Source organism: Capricornis sumatraensis, chromosome 6 (assembly GCF_032405125.1).
Source record: "Capricornis sumatraensis isolate serow.1 chromosome 6, serow.2, whole genome shotgun sequence".
Lineage (NCBI taxonomy): Eukaryota > Metazoa > Chordata > Mammalia > Artiodactyla > Bovidae > Capricornis > Capricornis sumatraensis.
In genome coordinates, this window is record NC_091074.1 from 75,307,928 (window position 1) to 75,315,878 (window position 7,951).

The window sequence follows — 7,951 nt, forward strand, 5'->3', positions numbered from 1 at the left end:
CATCCTACCTCACAGTTTCAGGCTAATTCAGTTCAGTTCAGTTCAGTCACTCAGTCGTGTCCAACTCTTTGCGACCCCATGAATCGCAGCATGCCAGGCCTCTCTGTCCATCACCAACTCCAGGAGTTTATTCAGACTACTTCCATCGAGTCAGTGATGCCATCCAGCCATCTCATCCTCTGTCGTCCCCTTTTCCTCCTGTCCCCAGTCCTTCCCAGCATCAGAGTCTTTTCTGAGTCAACTCTTCGCATGAGGTGGCCAAAGTACTGGAGTTTCAGCTTTAGCATCATTTCTTCCAAAGAAATCCCAGGGCTGATCTCCTTCAGAATGGATTGGTTGGGTCTCCTTGCAGTCCAAGGGACTCTCAAGAGTCTTCTCCAACACCACATTTCAAAAGGATCAATTCTTCGGCACTCAGCCTTCTTCACAGTCCAACGCTAACATTCATACATGATGGGCTAACAAAAAGCTAATTAACCCACGTGAAAGGCTAGTGCAGTCCATTGCACACAGTAGGTGCTCTTACAATTTATTGCTTTGTCTGCTTTGTTAGTTTGAGCAATATATATAGTGTTAGGTAAAAGATGACCAGTGTAGGCTGTGAACCCAGTTTTTTGCAGTCTCGTTTGGTGTAGCCCCAGGGGCAGGGCATAGGTTGTCCCATCCGTGTTATCATGGCCAGGAGGAATAGTGACAAGAGCATGTTTAGCTATGATATTAGGAGGAGAGTGATAAAGGAGAAAAAATCAATTTGAGCTTTTGTGAAAAGGAGGAAGGTTTCCTGTAAGTGCAGATCAGAAATTGCCTGGATGAAAGAGTCACAGCCAATAACCAGGGTAGCCAGCCAGAGGTCTTGAGGTAGGGTCAAGATAAAGTCTTCAAGGCAGGCTAGAGACATATGGCCAGGTCAGGCCGTTCTAAAGGAATAGCACCCCAGGAGTAGTGAACAGATGATAAGGTAAGTAAGGGCCAGTGAAAGTCGGAGTGTGGGCGGCCAGTCCTGGGGTGGTGGGGTGTGACAGCCAGTCCAATGGTGAAGAGTATAGCCAAAGTTGTGATTGGCAACAGCCACAGCGGATGAGGCCAGTCAAGCCCTGGACAGGGCGTGTCACTCACTGGCAGGAGGCAGGGGTGTCTTAGTAATGGTGAATTGCTGGAGCCGAGAGTCGCTAAAGTCTGACAGGAATTTGGAAGCCAGGAGGTCGGCCAGGTGGTGTGGTGAGAATATAGTTACGGGTTGATCTAGAATTAGTTGTTTTTTTGTTTTTTTTGTTTTTTGCATTTGCGTATAGAGAAGCTGCTGCTGCCAGGGCACGTAGGCAGGGGAACCATCCCTGAGCAGTGGGGTCTAACTGTTTGGAGATAAATGCCACTGGCAGCACTTCAGAGCCCGCAGGCTGTATGAGGGCTCCAAAGGCTATGCCCCCTTTTTCATCAGTATACAGGTGATAGGGGAGATTGGGATTGGGCAGGAAGAGTGGGGAAGAGGACAGCAAAGCTGAGCAGAGGTTGTAGAAAGCCTTTTTACCTCTGTTTCCGAAGAGAGCGGTCCAGTAGGGGTGTCTTTTGTGGCTGTGTAGAGGGGTTTAGCCAGTGAAGCATAGTTAGGGACCCAGTGCTGGAAGAATTCTGTTAACCCCCCAAAGGACAAGATTTGTTCTCCAGTGAAAGGGGGCAGAGGTCTCGGAGAAGGCTGAGTCTGTCAGTAGTTAGAGCCTTGGTTGTTGGGGTAATCTTTAGACCTAGGAAAGTCACAGAGGTCTGGGTGAGTTGGGCCTTTTGTTGAGATGCTTGGCATCCTTTAGAGCTAAGGAAGTTAAGAAGAATAGTGGTATGTGTCTGAGAGAGAGCTTGTGAGGGGCGGCAGAACAGAAGGTCATCCACATACTGTAAGAGGACACTAGGGGCCAGAGGGCATGTGGCCAGATCCCAGGCCAGAGCCTGACCAAAAAATGGGGGCTGTCTCTAAACCCTTGAGGGAGGACTGTCTATGTTAGCTGGGAGGACTGTAAGGTTCTGGGTTGGTCCATGTGAAAGCTGTTAGGGACCAAACGATGGGCTCTAGGACCTGAGTCATGTTTACCAGAAAAAGACAGGATATGTGCTCATCCTGCCTGGCCAATCATGTAACGCCAGCTACTCCTGTAACTGAGACAAAGAACTGCCTGTATATAAGCCGCCATACTCCTTTGTTCGGGGCTCTTGTCGGATTCCACTGTGCTGGAAGAGACTTGGGCCTTAGTGCGCTAGAAATAAACTCCCTTCTTGCCTTTGCAGTACTGTGGTGGACTCGCTCTCTGGGTCAGTTCGGAGATACGGGCTCGGTGCATAACAAAAGCAAAGAGGAACTGGCAGTCTGGGTGTAAGGGAATAGTGAAAAAAGCATCTTTGAGGTCTATGACAGTAAAGTGAGTCGTACTGCTAGGGATGTCAGAAAGTAAGGTATAGGGATTGGGGACAATCGGATGGGCAGGGATCATGGCCTCGTTTATCAGTAGAAGGTCCTGGACCAGTCGGTGGCCACCAGCAACTTTCCGTACCGGGAGAATGGGGGTATTGCAGGGCGAGGCCATGGGGACCAGGAGGCCCTGGCCTAAGAGATGGCCTATGATTGGCTTAAGACCGCATAGGTGAGTCTGAGAGATGGGGAATTGAGGGTGGCTTGGGAAGTGGGAAGGATCACATAGTTTAATCAGGATAGGGGTGTGGTGGGTTGCTACCAAAGGGATTTGAGTGTCCCAGATGGTAGGGTCGGCAACTGGAGCCTCAGGGGAGCAGAGGAGGAGTAGGGGCAAGGGGAGAGATTGGGAAAGTGAGAGAGGTAGGTGAATGGTGGCCCTAAGCTTAGCTAAAATGTCCCGCCCCAGCAGGGGAGTGGGGCATGAAGGGATCATCAGAAAAGAGTGTGCGAACAGGAAGTGGTCAAGCTGACAGGGCTGTGGCCCAGTCTGCAAGGGTCGTGAAGATGTGCCATCTATACCCACCACTGAGACCTGGGAAGGATGCAAGGTGCCCCCGAAGGAGGGAAGGACCAAGTGAGCAGCCCCCGTATCTGTCAAGAAATTGATAGACTTACTCGCCACCTGAAGCATTACCCTGGGCTCGGCTTGGGTCATGGGGGTCCCCGAGTCTGGGCGCCGTCAATCTTCACCAAATGAGAGAAGTTCCAAGGTGGGGTGCGGGGAGGAAATGTCCTTTTGGGAGCCCAGACCTCGGCCCGGTAAGGCCAGGGCCTGAGTCGCCCGGGGACAATCACTCGCTCAATGTCCCGGCTATTTGTAAGGAGGGCAGGGCTTTGTCGGGAGCCAGGGGTTTGGGCATTGGCGGGCCCAGTGGCCCTCATGACTGCATTTGAAGCAGGCTCCTGGCGGTGGCTTCTGGGGACCCACCCACTGTCCTGTGGCCAGCTGCAGGACTGCTACCAGTGCCTGGGTGTGTCTCTCAAGGAGGTTAGCCTGGAGTTCGGCTTTTTGTTTAAGCCTTGCCTTGTGGCTGGCTTTGGTGGCTTCTACTCGGGCATTGTAAACCTTAAAGGCCATTTTTACCAGGTCTCGGAGTGGGGTCTGAGGCCCATCCTCAGCCTTGGAGAGTTTTTTTCTGATGTCTGAAGCTGATTGGGATATAAAACAGTTGGCTAGGGTAGTAACCCCCACCGGAGAATCTGGGGCAATCCGGGTATAGGTGGTGAGAGCCTCTGTCAGCCTGTTAAGAAAGGCTGCTGGGTTTTCATCGGGGCCCTGGGTCACTTAATCTAGTTTAAGTAGGCTTACTACCTAAAGGGAGGTGGTCTCCATTCCCTCTACTAGGCATTCTATCATGTATTGAATGTTGGCCTTCCCTCTTTGTCCCTCTTGATAGTCCCAGTCCGGGTCTATGTCTGGAATAGCAGCTGCTCCGGGTGGCCGGGCTGGGTCTGCTGGGTTGGCTACATGTCTCCGGTCTGCTACCACTCTTGCTGAGGCCCAAATGGCCTTTCTTTTTTTCTGGGGTAGTAGTGGACCCCAGGATGACAAATATGTCTTGCCAGGTGAGGGTGTAAGACTGAGACAGCTGGGTAAAGTTTTTGATGTAGTCAGAGGGGTTGGCCGAGTAGGAGCCTAGCTGTTGTTAAATATGGGCAAGATGTTGGAGTATAAAGGGCACATGGACATGGGTGAGACCCTCTGGGCCGGCCACCTGGTGGAGAGGAAGCAGGAGAGCTGGCAGCAGATTGGGAGCAGTCTGCAACCTTGTGTGTGAGCTGACTGGTGAGTCAGAAAGAGAGGGCATGGAGGAAGGGGTGGATATTGAGATGGAGCCATGGGAGCGGCGAGAGGCATAGTCACAGGAGAGCTGGGCTGTGAGAACAGTGGGGGGGAGGTGATAAGGGGGGAAGGGGTGGATGGAGAGAGCCAAGGACGGAGCCAAGGGATCGGCCGGAGGCACAGTCACAGGAGAGCTGGATATGGAGGGAGTGGGTGCGGGCGATAGAGGGGAGGTTGGTGTGGGGGAGGTCGGTGAAGCCGGGCATGAAGGGAGGGGTGGATATAGAGGCGGCTTTGTCACAGGAGGGCTGGGCTGTGAGGGCTGTGGAGGAGGGGAAGACATGGGAGAAGTTGGCAAGAGCGATAATTAGAAGAATTTCAGAAGGGGAACAGTGGGTCTATAGGGTGGGACAGGAGTGCAACAGCCAGAAAGCCTGTACGTAGGGTACCTCAGACCGTTTTCCCATCTTCTGGCAGTAATTATCTAAGTCACAGAGGATGTTAAAATTGAAAGTTCTGGTTGGCAGCCATTGTGAGCCGTTATCTAAAGAATATTGGGGCCATGCCTCAGAACAAAGGTAGGTTAAGCGTTTGGAATGAATTTCTCCAGAGATATGTAGTGTTCTGAGGTTGGCAAGTAAACATTCTAGTGGTGTAGACCAGGGCCGGTCGGGCTTGGAGGGAGCTGCCCCCATGGCAACTATGAAACGAAGGTCCTGGAACAGTCGTTAATGGGGCTGGGAGTAGTCCGGTCAGGCGTCCGCAAATGGGCCATCAACCCAGCGAGGAAAAGGCCACTCAGCCAAGATGGACGTCTCCAAATTGACAGGCAGCGAGGAAGCAAGCCTGGCTTGTGGAGGAGGGGTCTGGATGCGGCCGCGATTTACTGGAACTGGGACACCCTAGGAATAATCGCCACAGAAGCAAAAACCCCCAGAGCCTGACCAATGGAACTTACCCCATATCCTGCCAGACGGTTGAATGGTCCCAGAGGGGTGACGGGGTGACCTGGTCTGGTGCAGGCCAGACCCAAGGGGGCCGCAAATCCCGCTCATCGCGGGATGGGCCCTCGCCTCAGGCCCCATGTTGGGTGCCAAATGTTAGGTAAAAGACAACCAGGACACCAAAAGAGTGTCTAACAGGCTTTAATGGCGAAGTGCTCCCGGGCGGGATTCCCAGACCCTAACAGGGCAGGTCGAGGAAGTCCGCGCGACCTGACCCTTTTAGAAGTTTGTTTATATATGCACGCTGAGAGGGATGGGCAGGTTAATGGATGGGGGGTTTGGATACGTTGCCAGGCCGAGGTGTCGCAGGCTGATAGGTCCTTCTACGGGGCAGGGTGGGGCGGCTTTAGCTGGCGAACTGTGCTGTCATTGGTCCCCAGGATCCGGGAGGCTCCCTCCGTTAGAGGGTAGGGACTTCCCCTACCGTCAGGGGAGAGGAGGGGCGGCTCATCATGGCAACCAGCGAAGTGTGCTGTCACTGGTTCCCGGGATCTGGGAGGATCCTTCCGTTAGGGAGAGGAGGGGTGGCCCATCATGGCCCCCGGGGTCTGACCTTACATATAGGATGGTAAAATGGAAATTTAATTCATTATTTGGCTATTTTTTCAACATGAGCTGTTGATTCAAAGATTTTAGACCCTGTGGGAAAACTGCATCAACTGAAAGTAACTAGTTATGTGCCATTTTCCATGCTGGAAACATTTGGGCCATTATACCTACTAAGTCTGAGTGTCCCAGATGGCACTAGTGGTAAAGAACCCACCTGCCAATGCAGAAGATGTAAGAGACCCAGGGTTTGATCCCTGGGTCAGGAAAACCCCCTGGAGGAGGGCACTGCAGCCCACTCTGGTATTCTTGTTCGGAAAATCCCATGGACAGAGGAGCCTGGTGGGCTACAGTCCATAGTGTCGCAAAGAGCCAGACATGACTGAAGTGACATAGCACGCGCTCACACATCTATTGAGTCTTGTATGCAAATGTAGGCATTCAACCTAGACTCCTATACTCAGAAGATTTTGAAAAAGGAGGGGCAAAGTAAAGATATTTTGGATAAACAAAAAGATGAGCAAGTCTGTCTCATGTAGAGTCTCATTAATGAAATTTTAATTTAATTTAATTTTAATTTAATTCACTGCCCAGTAGAAATTTCTATGAGGATAGAAAAGTAGTTACCAGCCACGTGTGGCTATTGAACATATAGAATATGGTTACTCTTGAAAGCAGCTCTTCCCAAGAAACCACGCTCAGCAGGAAGCTCTTTTCCTTGCCACTTTACCAGAGCTGTATAATAACTAACTTTTAACTAGGCACCCTATGCCCTACATATCTCTGGCCTGAGCATACTTTTCAAATCTTTTAATCACGCAATACCTTCCCTTGTTCTTTCTGTAAATCAGAAGAACTAGGAATGAAGAATAAGTAATTTACAGATGACTGGGTCTCTTCCTTAGCTTCCCCTTCAGTAATCTCCAAAACAAGCTGTATGACCAAACTCTGTGAACAAGACATTTAGAGGAAGCTCATAAGAATTCTACAAGCCTGCACACAGTGGGGGATGGCGATGACCCTGGCCCCCTACCTCAGTGATTAACTGAGCTTACTTCCCACCTTTCCTTCAAAATGTTGATGGCTAAGCAGACTCTTCAGAGGTGGATTATTGAGGACACTGAATCCACCATCTCCCCAGATTGCTGGCATTCTGATCAAAGACAACTTTTCTTTCTACCAAAAACATTTATGAGTTTGACTTTATAAGAGGTAAGCAGCAGGACCTGATTTATCTAAAAACACTCTGACTTAGGAACTAAGTTTTAATTTCACTTAATGCTAAATATTGTTGATTTAAATAACCACATGTGGATGATGTCGGGCCGTCTCAGCCTACAGTGGCTTGAAGCATGGCTTTGGTCCTCAGGCAGAGACTGAGGCCGGGCCATGGTGGCGAGAGCTCCAAATCCTAGCCACTGGACTAGTGGTCAGTGACAAGGCCCTGGCCCTTGGACTTTGCAGGAAAAGAATTCCTACAAAGAAAGCAGTGAAACAAGTAAAGTATTTATGAGGAGGAAAAAAAAGAGTGTAGTATATGTGGATAAACATATGGGCAGACTCAGAGAGAGAGAGAGTTGAGCCCTTAAAGTAGCTTATATCACTTTTATGGGGCATTTCTTCTGAGTTTTTTTTAACCAATCATTTTGATTTGTCTGTTCCTGAGGCCATATTTGGTTTATCTCAGGAACCTCTTGTTTGTGCTCATCTCTTAGCCAAGAGATGGGTTTCCCTGGTGGCTCAGACGGTAAAGCGTCTGCCTACAATGCAAGAGACCCAGGTTCGATTCCTGGGTTGGGAAGATTCCCTGGAGAAGGAAATGGCAATCCACTCCAGCACTCTTGCCTGGAAAATCCCATGGATGGAGGAGCCTGATAAGCTATAGTCCATGGAGTCCCAAAGAGTTGGACACAACTGAGCGACTTCACTTTCACTTTCACTTAGCCAAGGTGGGTTCTAGGGAGGAGGCTTATGAGTAGTAGACATCATTTACTATGAGGTGATGCCCATTTCCTTTTTGATCTCCAAGGAGCCTTTCTTTACATATATAGTCAAGGGAGATGTCCTTGAGTTTGAAAATGAGGAATATATGGTCTTCTATCTGTGGAGGACTCAGCCTGCTCCATCATTCTGCTTTTGTGGAGTTTCTGATATCAT

At 50.2% G+C, this 7,951-nt stretch overlaps 1 non-coding gene across 1 annotated transcript; it reads left to right on the forward strand.

Moving 5' to 3' along the window:
- Window positions 1-7,523: 7,523 nt before the first annotated feature.
- On the forward strand, window positions 7,524-7,595 carry TRNAC-ACA (transfer RNA cysteine (anticodon ACA)). The gene has a single exon. It is a non-coding gene; the product is annotated as a tRNA-Cys (tRNA).
- Window positions 7,596-7,951: the final 356 nt, after the last annotated feature.